Here is a 25294-nt window from a genome sequence, read left to right on the forward strand (position 1 = left end):
AGCTCTGTTTTACAGTTTTAAGCAGTTGACTGCCTGGAATATCTTGTCTTCTTGAGCTCACCTAATATCAAACCAAAGCTAAAATATCTAAGTTTGGAGTATCGGTTTCCTTCCCAGGTACAGGCTACTTAGCATATTTCCTTATCTGAAAGTAAACCATCATGTTGAAATATCTTTGGTTTTGAAAAATTAAATTTAAGGATGCTGAAGTTGCAGGGCCAGTGACAAGAGGATTCTAACTGTAAGAGAGTGAGAGTTCATGAAATGCTGATACTTTTCTTGGGTGACCCTGCATATACAGAACTGAGCTCCAGATTTTGTGATATGTCAGTTAAACTGAATGTAGTATTTTAATCCCTAGCCATATCTTTTGCTGGTTCCGAGCTGTCCTAAAACTTTATTTATTTGAATAGATTTAACTAGGGAAAAAAAAAAAAAAAAACATCTAATAAAAGCTGTCCCGGTTTGATTATGCCATACCTTTAGCAATGAATCTGTCACTGGGTCTGTGTGAATTGTGGCAAGATTTTTCTCCTATTTGTTTTCTGCTAGACATAGCTTTTTCAGCTTTATGTGAATTTCAGAAAAGTAGTTTGCTTGCTACAGGACACTGTGGGCTACCAAACAATTTTCTGGTCAGGATTCTCTTGAAACCATACTGGATAGACATAGGACTTGGGCAGTTATTTCCCTCCCTCATTCTCCAAGCTATGAAAAAGAAAAAGCACAGTTGAAATTAGATTTGAGCAAAACACAGTCTACTTAGTTTGATTGTTAAGGCTTCCTTAATAAAATTTTAAAAAGCAATAAAAGAGTAAGTGATTGGACCACTCAGGCAAATGGAAACAAGATTTTTTTGGGTGTTTTAAATCAAAAATATATAATTATGGGAGGTAGACTAGGAAAGAAAACGAAAAGCATTTCTTAAATAACTAGTCTTAAAAATAAGTAAGCAAAGAATGTTCACCATCTGTACAGATTTTGCAGTGTTTTTCCTGTAGCAGGAACTTCCTTAATATTTTGTAAACCATTTTGATCTTCCAGAAATTCTCATCCACATAAAGTCCTCATTATCTTAATATTTGGCTTATCCTCCTCTACCCCCTTCCACTTTCCTCCTCGTGCATGTATAATATACAGGATAAATCTCCTTCAAAAAGCTCTCATTTACTGACTCAAAAAGTTTTTACATCCAAAAACTCATTCTCCAGCTGGAAAAAAATTCAAAATTTGTGCCTTTTTTTTTCCCCCATCATGTGAGGTTTTTTTTGATAATTACAATATAAACAAATCATGATAAATTAATTTCTAGCCTAGTAATGAGAGATCTGAAATAGAATGGAAGAACCAGTTCCCACTTGCAGTAAAAAATGCTGTCTTGTAAAAGATTTCTTCCAGCATATCAATTGTGTTAAGCAGTACGAATGTGAATAATGTTTCATAACACATTGAAGAAATCCAGTTAGTTTTTTGGGGAAAAAAAACATGTTTTGGAGTCCATTATTCACTGGAACACAGGACCTTTATAATATTTTTTTTCTAATGCTGTTTTTGGCTTTTATCCTTCTAACTGGTGCAGTATAGCCAGATTTCATAAGCCATCCAGTCAGACTGGGCCAAGGCTTATGGGAGGCATGGAAGTCCATCAGGTATGGTTCAGACAGTTGTGAGGCACAACTCAGCATTGACATAAACAGAATTTAAGTTTTATAGGGGTGTAAACAGAGATAATTTTGTATTTTGGTAGTGTTTAAAGGCATATTGTAGCTTCCTTTAAAGTTGTTTTGTTTTATATAACCTTTGATTTTGAATCTTAGCCTTGAAACATAAATATACATCTAATGTATGTGTGCTCCTGAAAGGAAAAAAGCAAACAATAAATCAAATCTTGATTTTGCACATCATATAATCCATCATCTTTGGTTTATAGGAACATATACTCCCTGCTTGCAAGGAACCATGTTGAGGAGGGCAAAGTTCAAAGCACCATGCTTGAGAGATTGAGAGTTTCCTAAGCAGTGCACATCTGTTCTTGAAGTACTTTTGTAATATGCAACCATGAATGACCTTCTCTAAGTTCATATTTCAAAGGGAAACCTATAGCAATGTGGACACAGTTAAGATCATGCATTTATTATATAGTATTGTATCCAGTTTGATCAGTGAAATTTTAACAGTGATTTCAGTCAGAAGAGAATTTGGCTATTATTTTACAAAGTCATATCTAAGCTCAGCTGGAAGAATTGATTTATTTTTTGGCAAAGGCTTTCTAGAAATAACTATAAAAGTAAGAGAGAATCTTGTAAAATAAACATAGCATCACATAATGAAATCAACATTTATTTTTTCCTAATTCTTACTCTTTATGACATATAAGCACTAGAAAATTTTTCGGGACTTGTTAGAGCCATAGAATATCTGTAGTAAAGGCTGGAATAGGGGCAAAGGATTTCGTTTTCTCTTTTTCAAGAAGAATCAGTAAGATCCGATCTTGTGAGAGGTAGGAGGGAGTTGGTGCAATGAAAGGAATTGCCTTAATGGTCTTTTCCTCTATTAAATGTTGACAAGTCCACTGTTGACTTGTCTGTTTCCCCTCCTTTCTTCTGACATAAGGGTAAAGTATTTTTGGGATGTGTGTCCTTTTTTTATAAGAAAGTAATACTCAGTAGTGATTTATTTCTTGTCCCTTGTATTTTTTAATTCCCTTATCATTACGAAGAGAAGACGGGATGGAAGACAAAGCAAAGGTAAATATTATTTTCTTAACCTGGTAAAGATGAGGGATTTCTCTGCAGTTCAAAGAGGATTTCTTCCCTCAGGTGGGCACTCATGGTACTGTGAGCAAGGTAATTGCTGTCAATGGCTGTCAACAAAACAGATGAGACAGAGGACAAAAACAGACTGCTAATTAATTGTGCTTAATTGGTATAATTCATTGTTTCTGAAAGCTTGTCTCTGAAAGCAGTCACAGAATATCTCCCTTGTGAGGGATGAAAGCAAACTAGAAGCTAAATATTCTTTCATTGTAATTATTTGTAAGAATTTTCTTAATGTTTTATAAGAACATGAAAATATCCACTTACAATCAGAATAGCAGACATTTAATGTGTACACACACAAAAAAGTTACTGCACTACTCTGTCTTCATTCCATCCCATGTGTCATTTGCCTGACTTGTTTCCTCTGACTATGAAATCTGGGGGGTCTGAATGCTGCACTTTGAAATGGCTCAGGCTGTGCTGGATCCAAGTTTCATGACTCACTGGCAGCTGCAGCAATGGAGTTTTAGCAGTCCATGTGTGGATAGGAGGAAACATCTCACCTCATCATGCACTGGCAGAGTGCACAGCAGCCACGAAGTGTGGCCCCATTTACAAGCACAGGAGAAGCATGACTCTTGGAGCTGTGTTTACTCTTCAAACAGCTGATCTGCATCTTCTGGTTCAGGTAAAAAACCCCATAAGCATCCCAGAGGCTGAGCTGTGTTGTGCTGTGTGGTATGATACAGATAACAGCCCCAGTCTCTCTGGACTCTGTGATCTGACATAATATACATAATGGTAATCAGGAAAGCTCTCGTAGTACCTTCCGAACAATCCTAATCTCATTTTTCATTACATGGGCCCATTTATATCCCTGAGATCTTATCTTAGTTTTCTTCCCTGTCAGTGATGTCATCCAAAATCCTAAAATTCATTGCTTTATTTATCTTTGCCAGTGGAGAAATCTGTTTTCTATGAATTGTAGAAATGGAAACCAGATGATCAGAACTTCAGCATAGTCATTCTCTCACATTAACTGTCCTGTATTTAAGGTAATAGTGTTGTCATCCTTCTCACTCTCTTCCAGTCTGGGGAAATTGTAACTGTGGTTGAAAGCTCTGCAGGAAAAAGATAGTGGATGTGCCATCCACTTTTCCTTTCCACCTATACTCACTCAAACATTGTCTTCCTTTGAGGTAGTCAGCTGTAAAACTGTATAGTTCTGTCCAGTTTGTCTTGGGGCACAGGTCAGTCTCTTCAACAGATACTTATTAAAGATCTTACATTTTTATTATGAAGCTAATCATAACTCCAAATCTATATACCATTACATTAAGATGCATGCTTGGATGTTTTTACTGTATTGGTTCAGAAGGGAGATTACGTTCTCTAATGGGTTCAGGAAGTCCTGTGAGGCTCTGATCTGGCTGCATCCCTAATAGTTAGGTTTCTAACTTTCAACTTCTAAGCCCAGCAGGCTGGCTTAATAGAAAAATTAGTAGATGAACTTCTAGGCATGATGTGGTAAACAGCATTAGCATTTTCTGTGTCTAGAATGCCAATTCTGCCAAGCCATGAAATTATTCATACTGATTTTACAGAAGAGACTTTGGTTAACTGGGCACCAAGATAAAATCATTAAAACATTCAATATATAATATGAGCTGACATTTCAGAAATTGGGCAGTAAGGAAAGAAAACATATATTTACTACTGATGACATTTTTAGACTTAAAGGAAACATTTTCTGTTTTATGTTTATTTTTAACATCAAAAAATGCTTCTATGAGAAGCTAGTTTGATCAGGGAGCATATGATAGAAGAGAAATTATTTAAATTTTAATTCAGATTGAATCCAATCCAAGTGATCAGTATCTCATTAAAAGGAATATCTGACATTTAGAGATGGTAGTTCATGTGACAGGAATTGATGATATAGTTAATTTTTTCAGTGAAGTAATTTTACATAAAGTAATATTTTGATTAATTGATTAATTTCAGAAAAGTTATAAACAGGGAAAAATTTTTGCTTGTTAGCCCAAGAGAATCTTATTTTCCCTGATTTATATAAAAAACATGAGGTTTACATCCATGGAATGGCAGAAAAGCCCATGATATGCTAAGGGTTCATCAGTATTTAGTTTTCCAGAGAAGCATTTAATGAAATACAAGAGCCTGCATATTGTTTAACCTGTTTTTAAGGAAATGAGACATAGATGACTGTACTGTGCACTTGCTGGTGTTTCTCTGGTAACTTTTGTATTTGTTGTGCAATTTCTAGTTCAAGTTTGAGAAGGAATGCAATTTCCCAAAATAACTGTAACTGACCCCAGTGAAGAGTGGTGTTACCTCAGTTACCTGTTGAGCTGGAAGAACACACACTTGCAGAACTGGCTGCACCTTGTTGAGTTCTTAAGCAAGATATATGGCAGGTTGTGGGGACACCTGGAGGGCGATTTACAGTGTGAACATCAGTCGTAGGTGCCATGGGCTAGTGGATAATTCTGAAGGGCAAGAGAAGGATCTGGAATTCTTGCTGAGGCAAGGCAGACAGGAGAAACTGCAGGATTCATGTATTTAAGGCTTCTTCAGTTATCTGCTCATGCTGCAACTTACATTGCTCTATGAGTAAATAAATGCAAGGAAAACTTGCTAAGTATTTTCTGGTTTAGTATGCATAGGTGAATTAAGCAAGATAGAAGCAAGTTAAGCAAGATAGAAGCACAAGTCAGATATAAAAGAGGATTTTTGCTTGCTTGTACAGCTAGAAGTATATATTCTTGTGCCTTGTAAACAGGTACTTTGTCTTACTGAAAATGAACAGTATTTAACAAATAAAAGTGTAGTGCTTTTAATATATCATGCTTGCAGCAGCTCTGTTCAGTTTCATGTGCAAAAAAAAGAAAAAAAACCAAAACAAAGCCCATATACTTAATTTCCTGGTTTTAGGTTATTTTATTGCATACCATTTAAGCACTAGTATGTTTATTCCTCAGGCTTGATACTTGTGGTATTAGTATTTTGAATATTGCATCTGATTTTGCCAGAGAACATATTAGTAAGGATTCTGCAAACCTTAAGGATTGCAGAATTATTAGTACTTTAGTTTTTTAATTGGAGTTCTTGAATTGTTATTTAGTATCCTGCTACCTGACAGAAATTTTAAGGCAATCCTCCAACTCCTACTAAAACTTTTTGGTTATTCTTCCGAAGGAGCTGATACAATGTCCTTTCTCTTTTCATAAGTAAAGCTAAATCCAGATCTCTTTTTAGTTCTTGCTCGTGCATTCACCAGCTGAAAAGTCTGTAATGAAGAATTGGATCATTTATTTAATAGGTGTTCACCATGATAGAAACAAGGGCAGACGCAGCTCCTTGCTCTTCCCAGTAAATCCAGGCCTGTGGAACACACTTTGAGTGGTGACAGTTTTATGTTCTTTGGAGTAGAAATTACTCTTTCTAAACCAGATGAATTAGAGTTTAGAAGGTAATGCAGGCTACCTCTGAAGCCCAGAAGTTTGGAATCAGAAAATCTAAATGATGTAGAACATGTAATTTTCTGCAATATTTCATTCTATTGATTCCAGTGGTAATTAAATATAAATCTTGTGGCAGTTTCCGGAACATTTTTATCAAATATTACAGTGATGGATTGAAGGTCTCCATGTCCAGAGGTGAAGAGGGTTGTTAGCATAACTCAGCCCGAGCTGGTTGAATGCACTTTGCTAACATCATTCTAGACAATAAAAAATGATTTTCCTTTTGTGTACTAGGAGAAATATATTACAGGTCTTTGAAAACTCTAAATTTGGAGGCCCTTGATAAATCATTTGAGCTTGGTTCACTCTGGCAAACCTTTGGTTTCAGTAAATGCTTCTATTGCAGCTATTTTTTCAAACTGTCCCATTATCTTTCAGAGCAAATATAGTAGTGATACAATATATGAAAATGAGGGAGTCAGTAAACATGTGATTTTTTCCACTTCCTAATAAATTTTGTGTGAAATAGGAAAGCACTTTTCAAATCTAGCCTTAACTGGGCTGATAACTGCTCTGGTCAATGGTGAAGAACATCCTTGGTATTAAACACTGGATATACCACTCTAAGCTGAAAAAGCCTCATTTAAATACCTAATTCTTTATAGATGTACACTTAAAATGACCTAGTGTACAGAGTGATCTCACTTGTGTGGCTGTTACTGCTTCTATGGGAATGAAACTTGTTCACAGGAGGGATTCTGAGTCATTTGCATTTGTGAACAAACCCAGATAAGATCTATATTGTGGTTTAACCCCTACAGGCCACTAAGCACCAGCAGCCTGGTAGAGTGGGGCTTAGAATCAGAAGAGTAAAAGTGAGAAAACTAGCTGGCTGAGATCAAAGCAGTTAATAGGTAAAGCAGAAGCTGTGCATGAAAGCAAAGCAATGCAAGGGATTAATTGACCCCTTCCCATGGGCAGGCAGGTGTTCAGTCATCCCCAGGAAAGCAGAGTTCCATCACGGGTAACAGTGACAGGAGTGGGCAAACACCATCACTCCAAACATCCCCCTCCTCCTTCCCCCAGCTCTGTGTGCTGAGCACAACACCACATGGTCTGTGATATCCCTGTGGTCAGCTGGGGTCAGCTGTCCTGGCTGTGTCCCCTCCATGTGCACCCCCAGCCTCCTCACTGGTGGGGAGGGGTGAGAGGCAGAAGAGGTCTTGACTCGGGGTAAACTCTGCTCAGCAACAGCTCAAACATCCCTGTGTTATCAGTACTGTTTTTATCACAAATCCAAAACACATCTCCATACCAAATTAACTATCCCAGCCATAATCAGCACATGCTAGAAACAGGGACACCTCATAAAATCTTATGCATCTAATGCTCAAAGTATAATGTATAAGCAAAATCTGTGGCTGTTCAAAAATTCTCACTGGATCACTGAAATCCAATAACTAATAATCTAGTTTTGCCCTTCAATGAACTGGCAATTTAAAGGTACATGCATGTCACCAAAGTCAGAGCTTAAGTGGTATTTACCACTTAACAATAAATAGCACAAAGTGAATTTCTTTATGCTGAGTATAGAATAAAATTTACTAATTCCTGCAACATATTGGCTCTCTTTTAAATATCCCCATATTTTTAGAAAAAAATTATTTGATTGCCCAAATCTCAATAAATGGCATATAGGTGGTGAGGGTAGCTACGAAATAGAGGATTTTCTTGGTTTTCTGCTGTTTCTTTGGCATTAAAATAGTATCGAAATGAACAGGCTTGCAGTTTAGAGTGATTCTAAGTTGTTACCAGCTAAGACATTTGGAATACTACATCTCACATCCAGAGGATGTTACAAAGAGACTTTTAATGTTTTCTAGTGCTTTAGCATGTGGTAGGATGGTAACGCACATAACTAAAGTTTATGTTATCACATGGTTTCTGGAACAATAGTAACAAAACAAGCTTGAAGATTCTCTAGAACAAAAGGTAGTTTAATCAAAAAGTTTCTACTTTGTGTCTGTCAAAAAGCAAGTACCTTTGGTTTTTGGTTTGTTTTTGGTTTTTTAACCTAACTTTGTTTTCATAGCAGTATAAATTCATACTTACACTTAGCTTGCCTCAGGAAGATTTTTTTGCTTTGCCAGAAGCCATTTGTGTCTTGCATAAAGTATGGTTTATGAAGGAGGTTTTGAACAGAATTTCATATTCTAAAAATTGGTAACATCATTGCCTTAAAGTGATTAGTTAGAGATTTCTTAATATGTGGAGGGGATCTCCTGCCATATTGTTTGGAATAGACAATATACTCTTCAAATGCAAATAGTTATATTATTTCAATATACTTTAATATGTTGGAAATCCTCTTAGCAACACTACAGCTAAATTACTGGTAGAATGATAATATGAAATGAAGGATTTGCTATTGAACATGTAGGCAGCATCCATGTGCTGTTTCTATAGGCTCAGTTTCTGAAGAAAGATTAAATGTTCCTGGTCCTGCATGATTACTTATGTGAATAAAGTTCCTGATATGTAAATTTTTTCAGGATAAGAGCCTTTTTAATTTCCCAGGCAGGAGCTGCATCTGTCTCTTTGCTTTGTGATACACCTCCAGTATCAATGAACTTATAATACTCAATTTTAATTCCTTGTGAAAGCAGCGACTTAAGCTTTGGCCCTAAGTTAAAATCAGAATAAACAGGGAACAAGCATTGCAGAGTTGTTCTCTTTTGCACTGTTGTGTTGACTTGTTTATAGCCTGGGTTTGCAATGAGCTCATCTGTCGAAGGGTGAGACCTTGGATCTCCACTGCTTACAGACCTAGTTGCCCATTTGCAGACCTCAATAGCTAATGGAACAGCCTGCAGCCAGTAAAAAATTATGAGATGTTGCTGTGATTAACCAAAGCAATTTTTAAAACTGCTTAATCTCATTATAACTTGATAGTGGCAGCTGGAAGTGTGGGGTTTTTTTTGATGCCTTTGGCAACAGCTCTGCTGAAGGCAGGCAGGGCTCTGGTGCTTAGCCTGGGACTGCAAGGGGCTGTGCCTCTGTTAGAGACAGAGGAATGCTGAGTGTTGTGAGGAGCTACAGTTTAGCTATAGTCTTCACTTTCTCATCAAAATACAGCTGTTATTTCAGTCCAGCTCCTTACAGCTATTGATAGTTAATACACAGAATTTCTAGTATGTGTTCCATTGTGTACATTCAAGCTTTCCGTATCCTTTGAGTCTGCAGCCTGGTGGTGTCAATACTTCTCAAGGACAATTGGAGGGGCAGATGGGTGAGGTTACGATGATTCAGTAGCACATTGGTGCAAGAACAAGTGGCATGCTAATGGTGAGGGTCCCTTACTGCCTTCTCGTAAATCCACTGAGACATTTTTATTTGTTTTCTAGCAAGGTTTGCTTACTTGCGCTTTGTAGGCACACAGTTTATGGTAACTGGGAGTGGGGCTGTGGCTGAGCCTCATCCCCAATGGGTACAGCTGTGAAAAGCAGGTGAGCAGCATTGAAGGTAATGGGCCATGGAGTGCCCAGGGGCACTGACCAGTTAGTCCTGACCAATCAGGAATGGGAACAGAGGGCACACAGGTGCAAGGCATGAACATGAGGGGTATAAAAAGTTGGGGTAAAGAACAAGGGTAGATGGTTGCAGCCTTCTGATGGGGTCTGTTGTTACTCTGTAAGGGTGAATGCTTAAAGCCTTCTGAAATTGTGCTGTAATAATCTGTATTGTGGCCATCTCAACAGTGGCATGTGCTGTGGTTTATGCTGCAATAATGCTTTCTCAATTGATTCCTGGTTCCATAGCATACTTTTTCTTTTGTTTACTGCTGTCAAAACTGATTTTACCTCACTCACTCCTATATACTGTGATTTATGTTTTCTGGCTCATGCCTTTTGTATTTTCCTGCGTCAGTGCTGCACTACAGTTTGGGTTTTTTCCTAGGGTTGTAGATAATTCTGTGATTTTTTTTTTTTTCCTGATAGTACAGTTAATAGTCTATGAGGGAGCTGTCTCAATATTTGGCTTCTGATGATTGGACTTTTTTTATAGATGTGCGTACCTTCCTGTGAATGTGCCTGTTTTTCAGCTGACTCTAAGCCTGGAATTCAGCATGTGAAGTGAGTTAAGTTAATGTCTGAGCTTAAGGAAGACTGGTATGACTTCTATGCTATAGTCCCAGAAAGAGCTGAGCTACATAATCTTTTTTTACAGTTTTCAAGCTGTTTTGGTTTTTTTTTTCCTGTATGAAGGATGTGTAGGAAGGGCCATATGTATGGGGTGAAGAAAAAAGATACTTAATGTGATTAGGTGGAAATGCAAAGGAGGGCATGGAAGGGTGGGAAATTATTGCTAGCAGTTTGTCTAAAGCTACTAGAGAAACATCTGAAGTCCTTACTATTCAGAGTCAGAACCAAAATTTTAATGCAATTTATACCTTTAGAAATGTTTTGTCTAATGGCTTGTAACATTTTTTTTGTGTGACAAACTAATATATCGATTTTTCAATTGAACCTTAATATCTCTAAGAAGGTAACAGCTTTGTGTATCTTTGAAACTTAGAACATCTAAGCTCCTGACATGCACAAAAAACAATGCATGTTTTCTATTAATGCAGGATTCTGTATACTGTATTCCTAGCCAGAAGCCATTCCTAAGTAGGTCAGGGAGATACAAATATCTTTCTGATACAAACCAAGTAATTATCTTTGAGCTTGGTAAAGTTCTTACTTCCCCTGTGTTTCTTGTCCATGGGTGATTTTTGCATGACATACTGCTCCTATAGTGTCATCCACAATGTATTCATATATGTGACAAGTACTACAAAAGGGCTCTTCTCTGAGTGGAGGTTAATTTATAATGGCCTTTTCTTACTATTGCTCTGCACAGCCAGTGCCTGGTGCTGAATTGATGGTTCTTCTGATTAGCAGAGTCTGAAAGTGGTGTTTTCAAGGTCTCCTTATGATTGCTTTGGTATTGCTGAGTTCAGCAGTAAACTTTATCCATCACATCTCTCTCTTGCTTCATAATGTGATTAAGGCTGAAGAAGTGAAGATGTTCTAAAATTCTGTGTGTTTTTTCTATGAATTTTCATCTATGGAGATTCACACAAATAACTTCATTATCTTTTACAGCCCCCTGTAAATTGAAAAAGTGGGGTGAAACTGATAAAAAAAGTATTCTTCATTATGTTACGGGCTAAAATTATCAAATCCTATTTTCATGACACCTGATGCAGTGTTGTGAATCCTTGTAAAATGAATAGGATTGCTTTCCCAGCTAACTCAGTGGCTTGATTCTGGTACCAGTAGATAGAAATACTTTGAGTTCACTGCTGTTTCTCAAATATGAAAGAGGAATATGGTTTTATGGCTCCCAGAGTTGTCTGTGGAAGATGCTTATTTAGTTACCAGGAGTGAATTTTGCTGGAGCATCTCCTTTCCTTGATGTGCCCTGGTATGTGGGCAGGGGAGCTGCTGAGCTGTGAGGACTACATTTGATTTCTTTAACTTTTTTTTCTTCTTACATTGCACAGCAGTCATAAGCTTTAGTTGAAATAAATAAATAAATGCTAATCTTTTAACAACAAGTGCAAAATTTGGTGTACAATAAAAGGTAGATAATATGGAGAAAGTTATAGAAAGACTATTGTTTAGTAGAGTTAGGGCGTTTCATTGAATATGGTAGTAAATAGTTCTCATGCCTTTGCTTTAGAAAAACACGTGATTAGACTAGAGAGCTCTAATAAACAATTGACATTCTTAAAGTGCTTGCCATTTCAGAAAACCCTTCAGAACCCTGATGCTGGTTTTTTTCTGTTTTAATTTATTTTCCAACCCAGGTAATCAATTTTGAAGCAAGCATGTAAACCTTTCTATTTAGAGCTGAAAGAATGCCAGAATATATTGCATTATTCTGATAGTGTACTCAATAACTTGTTATTTCAAGAACTTCATATGAAAGATAAATGTTTTTTTCTTGAAATCCAGTCTTTAGAGTTACTAAGACTTCTGACCTTGCAAACATACTCGGGAAGGAAGTGAATGGAGAATAAATCTTAGGCATGGCAAAGTGTGTCTTTTTGTATCTGTGGCTCCATAAATGTAGTTAAAACTATTAAAATTAGTTTTAGCCACATATTCTCAGTAGTAGTTTACAAGGAGGTAGATGTAATAAAGTTTTATAGATGGGAAATACCATGATATTCTGTCCATGTCAGCAGCAGAAGGATGAAGCCCAGATGTCTTAACATGTACGCTAACAAACCTATAAACAGGGGGAAGGGATGAGCCTGAAAGTACAGTCAGTCTTCTCTTAGCACAGTGAAAGCTAGTACAGTAATAGCACAAGAGTAACAAGCATGTCTTTACTAAGCTACCTACTGAGTAATAAATACAGCTTTGGAGCCCGAGTGCCTGGATTATTATGGCACTCGTAGAAGTAGCAATTACACTTCATATATCTAAAATAATTCCACATCTCACATATTTAAATCATTGAGCTTTTGCCTATGAATACAAACTAAAAATCATATATATGTAATATGAATGAACTACAGTTACAAAAGGAAATACAGAGATAGGAGTGAGCTGAAATATTTTCCTTTTATGTAGCAAGCTTCTGAAGTGAGTTCTCTTTATTATGCAATGGTTGGGGTTGCTGTAGATCTTTGAAGCATTTGAAAGTTGCAAGTAGTGCCACTATAATGTAGTTTCCACCTTGTTCCAATGATCAAGGTATATAGTGGATATTACTCCCAAACTCCTAAGGGAGGCAATTGAGATTTGGAGGTATTTTGACAGCATCTACAGCTGTGAATCAGAAAAGAGTTGGGACAAAGAAGTAACACCCAAAGTTGTGTGCTTTTTTTTTTTCCTGGAAGGGCATTCCAAAATTTGATGGATGGAGACAAATAGAAGAAGGGGTCAGAAGAGATGCCACAGAGGGAAGAATTGTGTTAAGAGAAAGCAGGAGTTTTGTGATAATGTGTCTAAGCAGGCATCTCAGTGTAATTTATTTCAGGATGGAGTTGCAGGATCAAGTGTTTCTGATCAGGTGTTAATAACTTGAAAAAGTTGCTATATCTTCACCCAAGCCAATTTGTAAAGGAAGCTTATAATAGCTTGTGGTGAAGTAGTCAGGAAAAATAAAACCACACAGGTTTACTCTGCTTTTAATTTTAGTACAATGTTATGGGTATGTCCTGTTTTTATACAAAAAAGTGACTAACTGGAAACCCACATATTTATGAATGCTGGAAACATCTGAGAAACGTCTTGTATGACAAAGTTATGAAAATATGCATAACAAATTCTGACAGATTGTAACTGAAAAATTGAGGATTGAGCAAACAACTGAACCCTGTTTTTATTCATTTCTAGATAGTGGCTCTGGATCTGCAGAGAAACAGTCTACCTTATTAGAGGTTGGTGACTTTTATTTTTTCAGCTCTTGTATACAATTTTAAAGTAAACTTTCTGAGAGGCTCAATCTCAGTGTCTTTGGCTGATATATTAATGAGCTGTTTTGTTGAATGTTTTTGTAGGACTGGACCCAAGGGATCTGTGTAATATAAAATCAAGTTAGAGTAATTCTTCATATTCATTGTGGTTTGGGTTTTTTTGTGAAATTCCTCCTTGCATTTCTGTTTCATATGCTGCTTAAGTTGTCACTTAACAAACAAATCAGTGTAGCTCAGACTTAAATTTTTAGCTAACCTGTCTGACAAATAGCTCCAAACCCCCCAGTTTTACAGTTTAATTCATTCTTAGAGAGTCAAATATTTGTCTGGATCTTTCATCCATTTCCAAAGTACTAAGACATGACTTTTTGTGTATATGACAGTATGTGGATTATATGCTGGTTCATTAATGTATATGTATTGTATAGTATGATATGACTGTTCAAAGCTAATGAGATGCCATGCATTTTAGGAATTATTTCAGTCTTTGGACCTTGATTTATCATATAATTTCTGGAGAGAGCTAGCTCATCTGTGAAGGGGCTTTTTTTACATTCTAGAAAACTTGTTTCTTCACTAACAAAGATGTAAGTGCAGCTTATTAATAATTATTTTTTATTCTTGTTGTCTCATCAGAGTTCTGGAAGTTTGGTAATGTTTTTCTGTTTGGATTATGAGTATTATATCATGCCTCACTGTATTTCAGTCCTTACACAGCTATGCTTAGGCTTCTAGTAGAATCATATATAAAATGAAGCTTCTTATCAGCCAGATCTATTGGAACCATTAGCATTTCTCAAACTTGCAGCAAATGCACACTGCTGCAAGTAGATGTTCATAGGGCTTCTGCCCTCTGTGCTTACAAGGGCATAATTTTTTCTATGGGACAAGTATTTGAGACAGATCTTTCATTTCTGAAACCTGTTGCCTGTCTGAGATGAGATCTATGAAATTGTTCGCATGCTCCTTTTCTGTCTGAGAAAGTTTATCCACCCTTGTTGCATTGTTCCGCACACTCTGTTTTCCAAGTACACGTTATACTTTCCTTACCAATAAGCCCATAACCAGCATGACACTTGCTGTTGCTCTCTTATTAAAGAACTGCTTATTTTTCTGTATAAATGAGCACGTGATCCCAGGAGCAGCCTGGACATAACCTGATGCTTTTTGTCTTCATTCAAAATGGCCACAATCTCCTACTGTTTCTAATTTATGTCATCAGTAAAGATGAATATTACTTTTATTCTTTGCCTGGAAAAAAGGGAAAATGAAGAACAAAGGTCCTTACAGAGGTATGGGAGGTGTAAGTGCAGGAGTGTGCACTTTCCTGCAGTGGCAGAGAGCAATACTTAATCTCTCCTGGGAGAGGGCACCTGCCTGCAAGCTCATCAGGTAGTGCTATGGATCTGTGCAGCTGCACTGAGCTGCAGGTCAGGTGTAATGTAATTCAGTACTTTTCCCCAGGGAAGGAAGCAGCTGGGAGTATGCCACTTGTGTCCTGCATCACTCTCTCCTGGGCTCCTAGAATGCAGAGATGGAGCAGGTCATATGCTAAGCATGTAGCTCTGATCACCATCTTTAGACAGTGTCTTTCATGTAAAAATGGCAGAGACTGGGGGTAGGGCATTGCAGCTGGAATGCAACTCTGCAGCCTCCCTGTTACTCTCTGACCTTATGGGATTAGCCAGTGTTTGTAGGATCTGCCAGTCATTGCTTGTTAAGGTCTGGGAGAGATGCTGAACCATGCTTAGCTGCCATAGAGGAGCACTCTCTGGCAGAACTCAGCACTGGGGCCAAGGCTGCAGGAAAGTGGCACAAAGTGCCTGTTGTGTGCCTCTCTTGGTGTCTGACTTGGAGACCTGGTTCTGTGATAAGATCAAGCACAATGTCTCTCATGTATTTGAAGAGAAGGTTGAGATGCAAGTATATCACTCTTCAGGTATTTAGCAGTAGTAATGCTGGTGGGTTTAATTATTGCATAAACTGTAGCATCTCATCTAGAAATATCTTTGAGGTATGCTATGAGCTAATTAAATATCCAGACATTCAAAACTAGTGGTTTTGATATATAGTTGTATTTCTGTGCAGCAATGGAGTCTGCCTCACTGGAATACCTCTAAGCATAAAAAATTCTGTCTGCATATAACTGTTACTTCAGGCTGGGTACTTGTCAGCAGTCTTGCAGAATTCCTTTTGGATATTTTTAAATGACCAGAAATAGATCCAATAAACATTTATCTAGAATAGCCCTCATAGGATAGATTCTGCTTATACATTAATTTCTATAATTATGCATCTGCCTTTTGTATTGGAGGCATTATTTTCAAATTACTGAAGTGTTATAAGATGCTCTTGATAAAGGCCTAAGCAAAGTATAAAGGCCAATCTGTTTTCCACATAGTAGATTGTTGTTCAAGAGTTTGTGCCAGCCAGTACAGAGTGCAATCATTCCTCTCAAGAGAGATGAATTACTCAACTGCCTCAGCTTCTGCTGCTCCACATTCTTATCCTTGTACTGTTGGAGTGGTCTGCTCCTCTTGTGGAGCAGACTGGCAGAAATGTAAATATCTTGCGTTGTCTTCTTGATAAAAGATCTCTACCTGTGAGCTGTTTTGGATATGCACCAGTTTTCCCAACAGTGCGGTTAATTGTGCTTTTGAGATTTTTATGTTTAAAAGAAAGCCAACAGATTTTTTTTTTAACAGCATTGTGCACAGCTGTATCTTGCAAAAACTGTTGCAAACTTGCAGAAATTGAGTTATTGACTGATACCCTGATACATTGCAACAGGCCAGGTAATGTATCTTTGCCATTTTTCTGTTGAGAAAATTGTTTACGATTATAATTTACTCAGGTGTTTGACACAGTAGGGACTGTAAAAGATAAAATATTTTCATCTAAGATTGCCTGAATCAACTGTATTTGTCTTTGACTAATTTTCTTGTGAAACAGAGGACTGTGTGCCTTCAACATTTAATTTTAAAGTTTGTATTTGCTACATGCATACTTCAGTATAGTTACTGCTGCAGTTTCCTAACATGTCTGAGAATTTTTCCACCCTACTTGGGGTTAAAATGTGACCAGTATGTTATTGAAAGGCACCTCCCAAATGCTACTGCCACTGGCAGAAAAATCCTTTGACTTTGGCAGGACAGTATGGAAGCACATATGTAGCTCTTGCAAAACAGTGAGTACAGTCATTATCAAACCAGCAGCAAATACTGAGTGTCGAGCATAGATATTTATACTTAGGGGCATCCAGAGAAGTCTTGGCTAGAGTGGACTGCAGAAGCCAGTAGCCCTGGAGGAAACACAGTAACTGAAGTAACAGAGATGGTGTATACAAGTTTCCAAAATAATCCACAAGCCCTTCATTTGCAAAAGAAAATTAAACTATATTTTGCTCAGAAGAAGCACTGTTTGCGTAAACAACATAATTTATTGTAGATTAGGAGCAGAATACTTGCAGATGCTGAAAACATTTCCTTTGTTCATGTGTCAACACTGCACTCCCTAGGCAGAGCCAATGTGAAGATGATTATAGAGATTTGTCTACTCAGCTTCTGGAATTGATTCTGGGGTCAAACACCACCTCCTTTTCTTGAGAAAGGAAGCATCTGTGTCAGGCACTTAGATCACAGGTGTGGTGAAATCTATTTGAATCAGGGCAAGACATTCATGCACTTTTATGTGTTGCCAGTTTTCCCAAGTAAATATGAAGTCATATGGATGAGAATAGTGTACCAAATGGCCTTGCAGGACTCTGACATCTTTGATATGTAAGCTTTTGCTTTGCTTCAAGAAGAGTCTGTGTTTTTAATTGTAAAGAGACTAAGTCTACAAAACAGTGCTTACTGGACCTTCCAATAAATATGCAAAGCCATTGTTACTTGTAGATTCTAAGATCTAAAAGCAATTACTGGATAGTTGCAGACCATGCAGCCTTTCCTTGATATGGACATTAATTTGAAATGCATGGGGTTTTTTTAAAAGATGTCTCAGTAAGATGTTCCATTTTTTGATGGTTGCATTATTAAAAATGCTTATTCACTAAAAAGCAACTCAAGAGATCACAGATTAATGTTTGCATTACAGACTTCTTTAACAATAGGCTGTATGATTGCCACCCAAAACCATTGCAGATAGTATGAAATCTGTTGGTATCTGTGGAATGTACAATTTCATCTTGGCTTTCTTTTGAATAACCTGATAGGTTAAAGTTCTTTAGGTTGTGCTTGAGGCAAGTTTGACAACTGTGACTAACAGAAACTTTTCATTTGGTCTTCAGTATTCTTTTAAGGTGTTGATTCAAGGACTAAGTGCAGAATACCAGTAATGACTTCAGTAATATCATGCACTGTCTTAATTATGCTAAATACAAAAGCAGAAATTGCATATTCATTCTAAGAATATTTATATATTGGTGTATAAGTCTCTTGTTTATCACTTCAAGGATGACTAAAACTGCACACTATAAGTGCACCTTCAGCTAGTTTCCTGGTCCTTGCTGAGTTTGCTTGAGAGCCTTTTGGGATATAGCTCTCCATTTTAAAGATAAGATTTCATGCTTATTCTTCAAAGTAATACCATTCTAAAATTGAAAATAGCAGAAGCATAGTACTTTGTAACTCAGAGCTGGACAACAATCTGATCCAAACATGAATTATAAATTACTGAATAGCGCATACCTGATTTTGCAGATGAGGTATAACAAATTGCTGAATTACATGTGTTCTGCTAATTCTGCATCATGGCAATTTAAACAGCAGTGCTGCTAATAGTTCCTTATCTCTTTTTAATGTCACCTGCATACACTTGTATATGTATACACACATAAATACATACACACAAACAGGAGAGGTTTAAATGGAATTGTTCTCTCCTGGATGATACCTGTTTTAGTCACTCCCATGGATGCATTAGGATGGGAGTTTTGCTGTCACAGAATAAGCTTCAGAGAATCTGAGTAATCTTCTTTGAAGTATTTGGTTAATACAGAGTGTATCTAGGCTGCTGTTTTAACCTTTGAGAGTTTCTCCAAAACTTAACAGCATCTCCCTTGAAAACCGGAGCATTGAAAATGCCAGAACAACATCAAAATTTAAGCAATTGCTTCTGCAAATTGGATTAGATCACTCACTGTGATACTGCTGAGGTAACATAGAAAATATATTAGTTGAAATAATGGTGTGAAGAGTTCCGTTTTTGGATGTGCATCACATGTGGTGAGGAGAGAGACCATCTGCTGTCTATTCTGTGCTGTTCTGATGAGAAGAGCTGTGTGGGGAGCTGATGGCAAAGCAGTGAGTCTGTTTTGGCAGCAGCCAGGTGGGCTGTTCTCCCAGGAGATAAGCTATAGAATAACTAATGGATGAGAAAAGTGGCTTCCACAGCTGGAGGTGATACTGGTGTTAGGTGGATTGGCTGATGTTCTTGGCAGACTTGAGTCTGCCATCACCAGAGTTTGCATCACTGAAGAGCACTTCTGGAGAGGCAGTCACATTTTTCATCTGAGTAGTGGCAAAGGAAATCTGCTTTGCCAAAAAAATATTGCTAGAGGTGATCTTCTCTCCAGAAGCAAGAGGGGTGGTGGCCTACAGGGACTTCTTATTTTTTACAAGGGACAACTTCATTTTGAAACTTGAGTTTGTTTCTAGAGCTCTGTCTAAAATAGGTATTCAAAGCATGAAGTTGTACAAGGTGATGTATGTATACTGCTGAGGTATACAAACTGATCTAGATGGCCCAGGTTCTTCCTACCTCTAATTTTCTGTTGAGGTTTTGTTTCCTTCTCCTCCTTTCTGTTTTACCCCATTTTTCTTAGCTCAGTTTTCTTTCTGTCACTGTTTCAGTCCTTTTGGAGTAACTGCTTCCAGTGAAATCCAGTCCTCAACTATCTGACATTAGAAAAAAAAAAAATTTAGGCCACTAAACTCCTACAAGCTATTATTCTCTTCACTTAGGCTTGCCTAAAGAAGGCAAAGAAGACTGAAAGTAAGGGCTCTTTAACCACATCTATCCCTTACAGATTCCTACCAGCCTTATTATAACCATAGCAAAAAATTATCTAATGCAATAATCTGTGAGTAGTTTTTTTTTCCATAAAAAATTACAGGTGTGGAGCACTGAGGGTGACAAACCCATCAGTTACCATCTCTCTACCAGGTCTGCACAGGGAAAAACAAAAATGGCCAGCACATTGCTTTATGGCCACAGACTTGATTGCATCTTGAGAATGTTCCTTCTTCTGTTTCACAACAGCGTTTAAGCATGAAAATATTCTTCTTAATTAAAGTGTTCTTCTATATCCACAACATTCATTGGATTTATTAAAGGATTTAAATGAAACTGCAATAGAAACCAAGAACAAAGATGGTCTATGTTGCATTTCATGGTGGATAAGGAAAGTCAGTGTTATCTCTATTTCATTTATATTTTGAAGTTCAAACTCAGGTGAAAGCTGTGGCTTATGATTGAAGTCTCCCTCTTGCTTAGGCTGTTGAGCCCTGCTCACTGTTGTGGCCGCATGCAGATCTTGGGTATGTTCCAGTTTTGTCTGTCTGTGTGCTTTTTTTGTGCCTGCAATATTACTTTACAAAATTCCCATTATTGGTTTTTGCATTGAAATTCAGTTGAGCAATACTGAACCAACTGGTCACATTCTTGTGTGAAGTCGCATTTATGTGACTTCTCCACACAAGAATGTGAAGAGTGAAATTTATGGTATTGATATTTCAGGCCTGTTGTTTAGGAAGCTCAAGCATTAAATTAGGTGCTTCAGTAGACCATGTGTGAGTTATTAGAGTACATTCCTGAGCTACATTAATTTGCTGTTAGTTACTTGCATCCTGATAACCAATTCTTTAAGAAATTGTCTTGAAGATAATATTTAAGGTGGGAGATGTAACCTGTGTATTTCTGATCTCTCTTCCCCTTGTTTTATAGAAAATGAAAAACAATACTTTTCAAAGTGAGTGATGTTTGTGCAGGCTGGGAATATGTCTGTGTGAATTTGGTGTTGGTTCTGCAAGCAACATCTTTATCACAATCTCTGTTTTGACATGAGGCTTTCATTTAGCTTTTTATAGTCATTTTATAAGAGGCATTTGCATGTAATAGCCAAACTGCATCTGGGAAATTTTGACAGGTGCAATCAGACTGGATGTTTTTACAGGTGAAATGCTGGTTGCCAGCAACATGGCTCAGCCTCAGAGTAGGACTGTGAAGTGGAACCTGGAATTCATCTTGAGAAGTGCAGAAACCAGGAGGTGTTAGAGGGTTTTTCAGAGGCTTTCCCTTAATGGAAAGCACCTGAAGCAAACAAGGAGTGTTATAGTGCTCAAACCAAACTTGAGCTAGCTGTTTCTCAGGATGTAATTAAGACGGGAATGAGCAGTCATGTAGGTTGTAGGAAGGAAATATTTAGGCAGCTCTAGATCTTAATGAGCAGAATTTCAGAGACTTGAGATTCTGGTGAAAGCCAGTCATTCTGTGGTATTCCATGCCTTCCTTGGGGAAGGCATGGAGAAGACAGCAGTAGAATGGGCAAGACATGTATCCTGTTTGACATTTACTTTCAATACAGAGTAAAACTAATGCTTCTTTATATTCATCATAAAACTTAAACAAGAAGTAGAAGCTGTGAATACTCATGAGTGAGCTGACAGAACAGCTCTTGGAGCTGGATCATGAACCACTCCAGCTGCTTGCTCTGACTGGTTTAGGCACAGTCCTGGGGCTGTAGTACCAACCACTATCAGTTTGTACTCTAGCTCTTCAGCCTTGCAGGTGCGCAAGGATCAGAGTGTCTCTTCACCATTTAGATTGGTTTCCATTTTGAGGAGAACCTACAGCTGAAAAAAATAGCATGAAAACAATTAAAATACTTCTGGAGACTTACTTCGCACAAGGACACATCATATATATAAATTATTGTGTGCAGGGTACATATAAAATTCAAAATAAATATTTTAGGATATACTTTTAATGCATATTTAACTACATTATGACTGTCTTGTTACATAACTCAAATTTAATAAGCTGATTAAATTTTAATAGAGCTTGTGCTGCCAGTGCTGCTAATGTAATGGACCTTTAATTTGGTGTAACATTTTACTGTTTCCAAAAGAAACAAGGATTGTGCAACTGCTTTTTGCCTGTCAATCCTCTACATAAAGTTTTGAATTGTTGTACTAACTCCTGCTAGTAGGACTGAGGTTTTATGCAAGTGTTGAAGAGAATTAAGTTCTTAAAGTTTCATGGTGTCCATGGCTCAGTAAAGAAGAAAAAACCCAAATCGGTGCCCTCCTGAGTGGAAATCTGTTACATATTTTCCTTGGCAGCAATCAACATGTGCATACTCTGGGCTAGGCACAGCAGGTGGTGTCTCCTTCCCAGAAGAGATGTCAGGATGTGCTGGGAGAGAAGCTGAAATAATTTTGTTTAAGGAGCATGAGAGAAGGACTTCAGTTTGTAGGAAGTCTTGTTTCATTAAACCTGTTGACCACAGAACAAATTACATGTTTTTTTATTTCACCATTCATGTTTCAGTTTTAATTTCTTTACTGAATTCACCAACCATGCAGTTTTAGATCCAAGATGCCTCAGAGATGAGAACAAGTGGAAAATTGAGTCTTTGGACATTTATGCTTAATGCAGCTAGAGCTATTTTGCTTCATATTTTATCTTTAGAATTATTAGGTGTGAATGATTTTTTTTTGTTCTCTGACTGTAATCTGAGATACAACTCAGCTGTCTGATGTACAGCTTCAGAAATACTTTTGTCTGGTCTTTCAAAAGATTAATGCTAGCCCTCATTAAGTGTTACTCCAGAAGACATTTTAAAAAAATATACTTCTTTGTGGAGTCACAATGAATTCAAATACTTCACCACTGGTGTTATTTTGAGAGCTAGTAATTTATGGTCTTATTTTCACTATCAGTATATTTACTTTTATGGTACTGTGACAAAAGGATTTGATCCTATGAATAATTCCTAAAAGCAAAGCTTAGTTCAGAAGTTTTGCTTTTATAAAAGCTGGAATGGCCTTTGGCATCAAGCCAGAACAAAGAAAAGGAAATCAAATAATGTACTTTATCCAGTGAAGAAAAAACCTTAATGAGTGCTGTAAAGTTTGTTAAATTTGACAGCTGATTGACAGTCAGATTTATATTCCCAGATTGGGGAGATGTGGCTACCACTGACCTGCCCTTGTCCTTCTTGAGTCACCAGTGTGCCAGACAGCTCATCAGAGAGGTTGTGGTAAGACAAGGGACACAGAAAAACTTGTACTGTACCTAGAGGAGATCAGTTTTAATAAAAATAGGAATATTTTGAATGAACTGTAAAGGAATAGTGCAAAGAAGAGGGCCTAGGATTAAAACCAAGGGTAAATGATCTGTCAGCATAGAAGCATCTGGAAAAGGTTAGACGATACCTTAAAAAATATGAAGAGGTATAAATTTTAGACAAATATTTTGATGCATGGGTGAACTATTTTGCAAAGTAATTGTTTAGGACAGTTCATTTTGCAGATGAAAAACTTCCAGTGAGGGTCTAATTGGAGAACTACAATTAGAGCAACAGAAGTTGACCATCTATATATTAAGTACCACCTAATTTTTCAAATAATATTAATAAAGAAGTAACATAGTAATCAATTATTTCAAGAGTATTTTACAATTAATAAAAGGAAACATTTTGCAAAATTATGTATTGGTATTGTCATGGCAGTTTATTATCTGTAAAGAGGTTAACAAAATTCCAAAGAACTGCCAAACATTATTGATAGTTCTGATCGAGGGTAAGAGAAATAGATTTCTTTGTCTTTAAGGCTATAAGATTAGAAAATGTTAAGGACAAAGGTGTTAACTGAGGAAATGCAAGGACTTTTCTCTTTAGGCTCCTAGTTGCTGCTCTTAGAAAGTTGGAGTGGATTAAGCTAAGCTTTGGATACCTGCAGCATTTATGCCATCTGTGATATGCTCTGAAATCGTGATCTTGGGACATATGCACACTCCAGCAGTATTTACCCATCATACTTCTAATTTAGAGGATCTGCTTAGATACAACATGGCTTCTTTCCAGCCTTGATATATTAGGAAAGCGATGCACCTCGAGAGGAGGGGGAGAAGAAAAGGCGGTAAAGTGGAGTTATCATCTCAAATTAGAACACAGCTGGAGTATGGCATATAATGTCAACACAGTCACAAAATAGGGAATACTGTTTGTTTTGTATGAGCCAGCCTAAGCAATACCATGTCATGTTCAAGGTGTTTAAGTTTGTGCCATCAGTGCAGATGTGGGAAGGACTGTTACGTAAACTCATAGGGTAACAACTACATCAGGTGCTGGGCTCTACCTGTCCTGGGGACAGGTCACCTGCTGCTGCTGCCAGATAGCTGAGTACATGGCATGCAGATAAACTTCATAGCCTCGGCTGTCACCCTGTTTTTCTTCATGAAGCATTTATGTCAAGTCTGGGGGCTGTATAGAAGTGCATGTAACTAGTGAAATCTCCTTCACTCGTTGTGTGTGGGTTTTTTGCTTCCATTTGGTTTCTGAAACATCTAGGATTAACCTTCAACCTGAATGAGTCAGGCAATCCACTTATGTTCCACTAGCAGTGCACTGTTTTCAGCAACTCAAATATCATTTGTTTTAGTACAGTTAATGATATATGTAATCAAATTTTCTGGTACTGAGCTATATTTAATAGAGTTGAAACATCATGCAACATGTAAACCTTAAAATGGCCTTTACATCTTCTAGTTTCCTGCCTCCTCAATATGATGTCCTTTTGTTCTGGTTGTTTTATATGCTCCAGGTAGGCAGAGGGAGGTGGTATGATTTGAAATAAAAAGGTTATAAGTATGTAATGTTTGAAACCCATCAACATTACTTTAGGAACATCAGTAATCTAAGTGTAAAGGTAGGTGTGAGGGCTAATTGAAAATGTGTGTTATATACATGGGAGGTGGATAGATGGGAGATGGGTGTCTCCAAATGCTGGACACTGAGATGGAACCTGCACTTAAAATTTGGTAGGTTACAATATAAAATTGTCTGGAACATGGACAGAGCATGTGAATTGAGATTTTATGTGAAACTTGTCATTGTGTATCATTCCTAATTATGCTACGTTAATTTAGAAGGAGAAATCTGTCTAGTATAGCACAAGAGCCAAAAGGCATTGGCAGGGGTTTTACTATCAGATACTGCTGATAAATTCACTGGACTCTATACATAAAATTAAATGTTTAAATCTATAACTAGATAATATAATAGGTCTGAAATAGGAGCAAAAGGAAAAAGGAGAGCATGATCAAATGTTGTAGAATAAAAAGGCAGCAAATTGCTCATGTTATCAAAAACTCATGACAATTGGTTTCTTCAGAATTTAGTCTGCTGCAGCTAAATGCAGCTTAAATTTTATTACAGAAATTCAGATACTCTTCCTTGACCACTACTGCTTTCCTGGTTGGTGGAAAAAAAAAAGGAAGGTATGTGCTTCCAAAAAGCCTCATCTCAATTTAAGGCTGAACACTATGACTGGGAATATTTTGTAAATTGTTAGTGT

At 37.3% G+C, this 25294-nt stretch overlaps 1 protein-coding gene across 2 annotated transcripts in view; it reads left to right on the forward strand.

Moving 5' to 3' along the window:
- CNTN1 (contactin 1) overlaps positions 1-25294 on the forward strand; it is a 215760-nt gene that overhangs the window by 44195 nt on the left and 146271 nt on the right. The window contains exon 2 of one of the 2 annotated variants that reach the window (XM_021545291.4): positions 13636-13679. The exons of the other annotated variant lie outside the window; for it this stretch is intronic. The gene's annotated coding sequence lies outside the window, so the exon portion shown is untranslated. The remainder of the gene's footprint in view (positions 1-13635; positions 13680-25294) is intronic. 2 annotated transcript variants of the gene reach the window in all.

The sequence above is a fragment of the Lonchura striata genome, chromosome 1A (assembly GCF_050655825.1).
Source record: "Lonchura striata isolate lonStrDom1 chromosome 1A, ASM5065582v1, whole genome shotgun sequence".
NCBI lineage: Eukaryota > Metazoa > Chordata > Aves > Passeriformes > Estrildidae > Lonchura > Lonchura striata.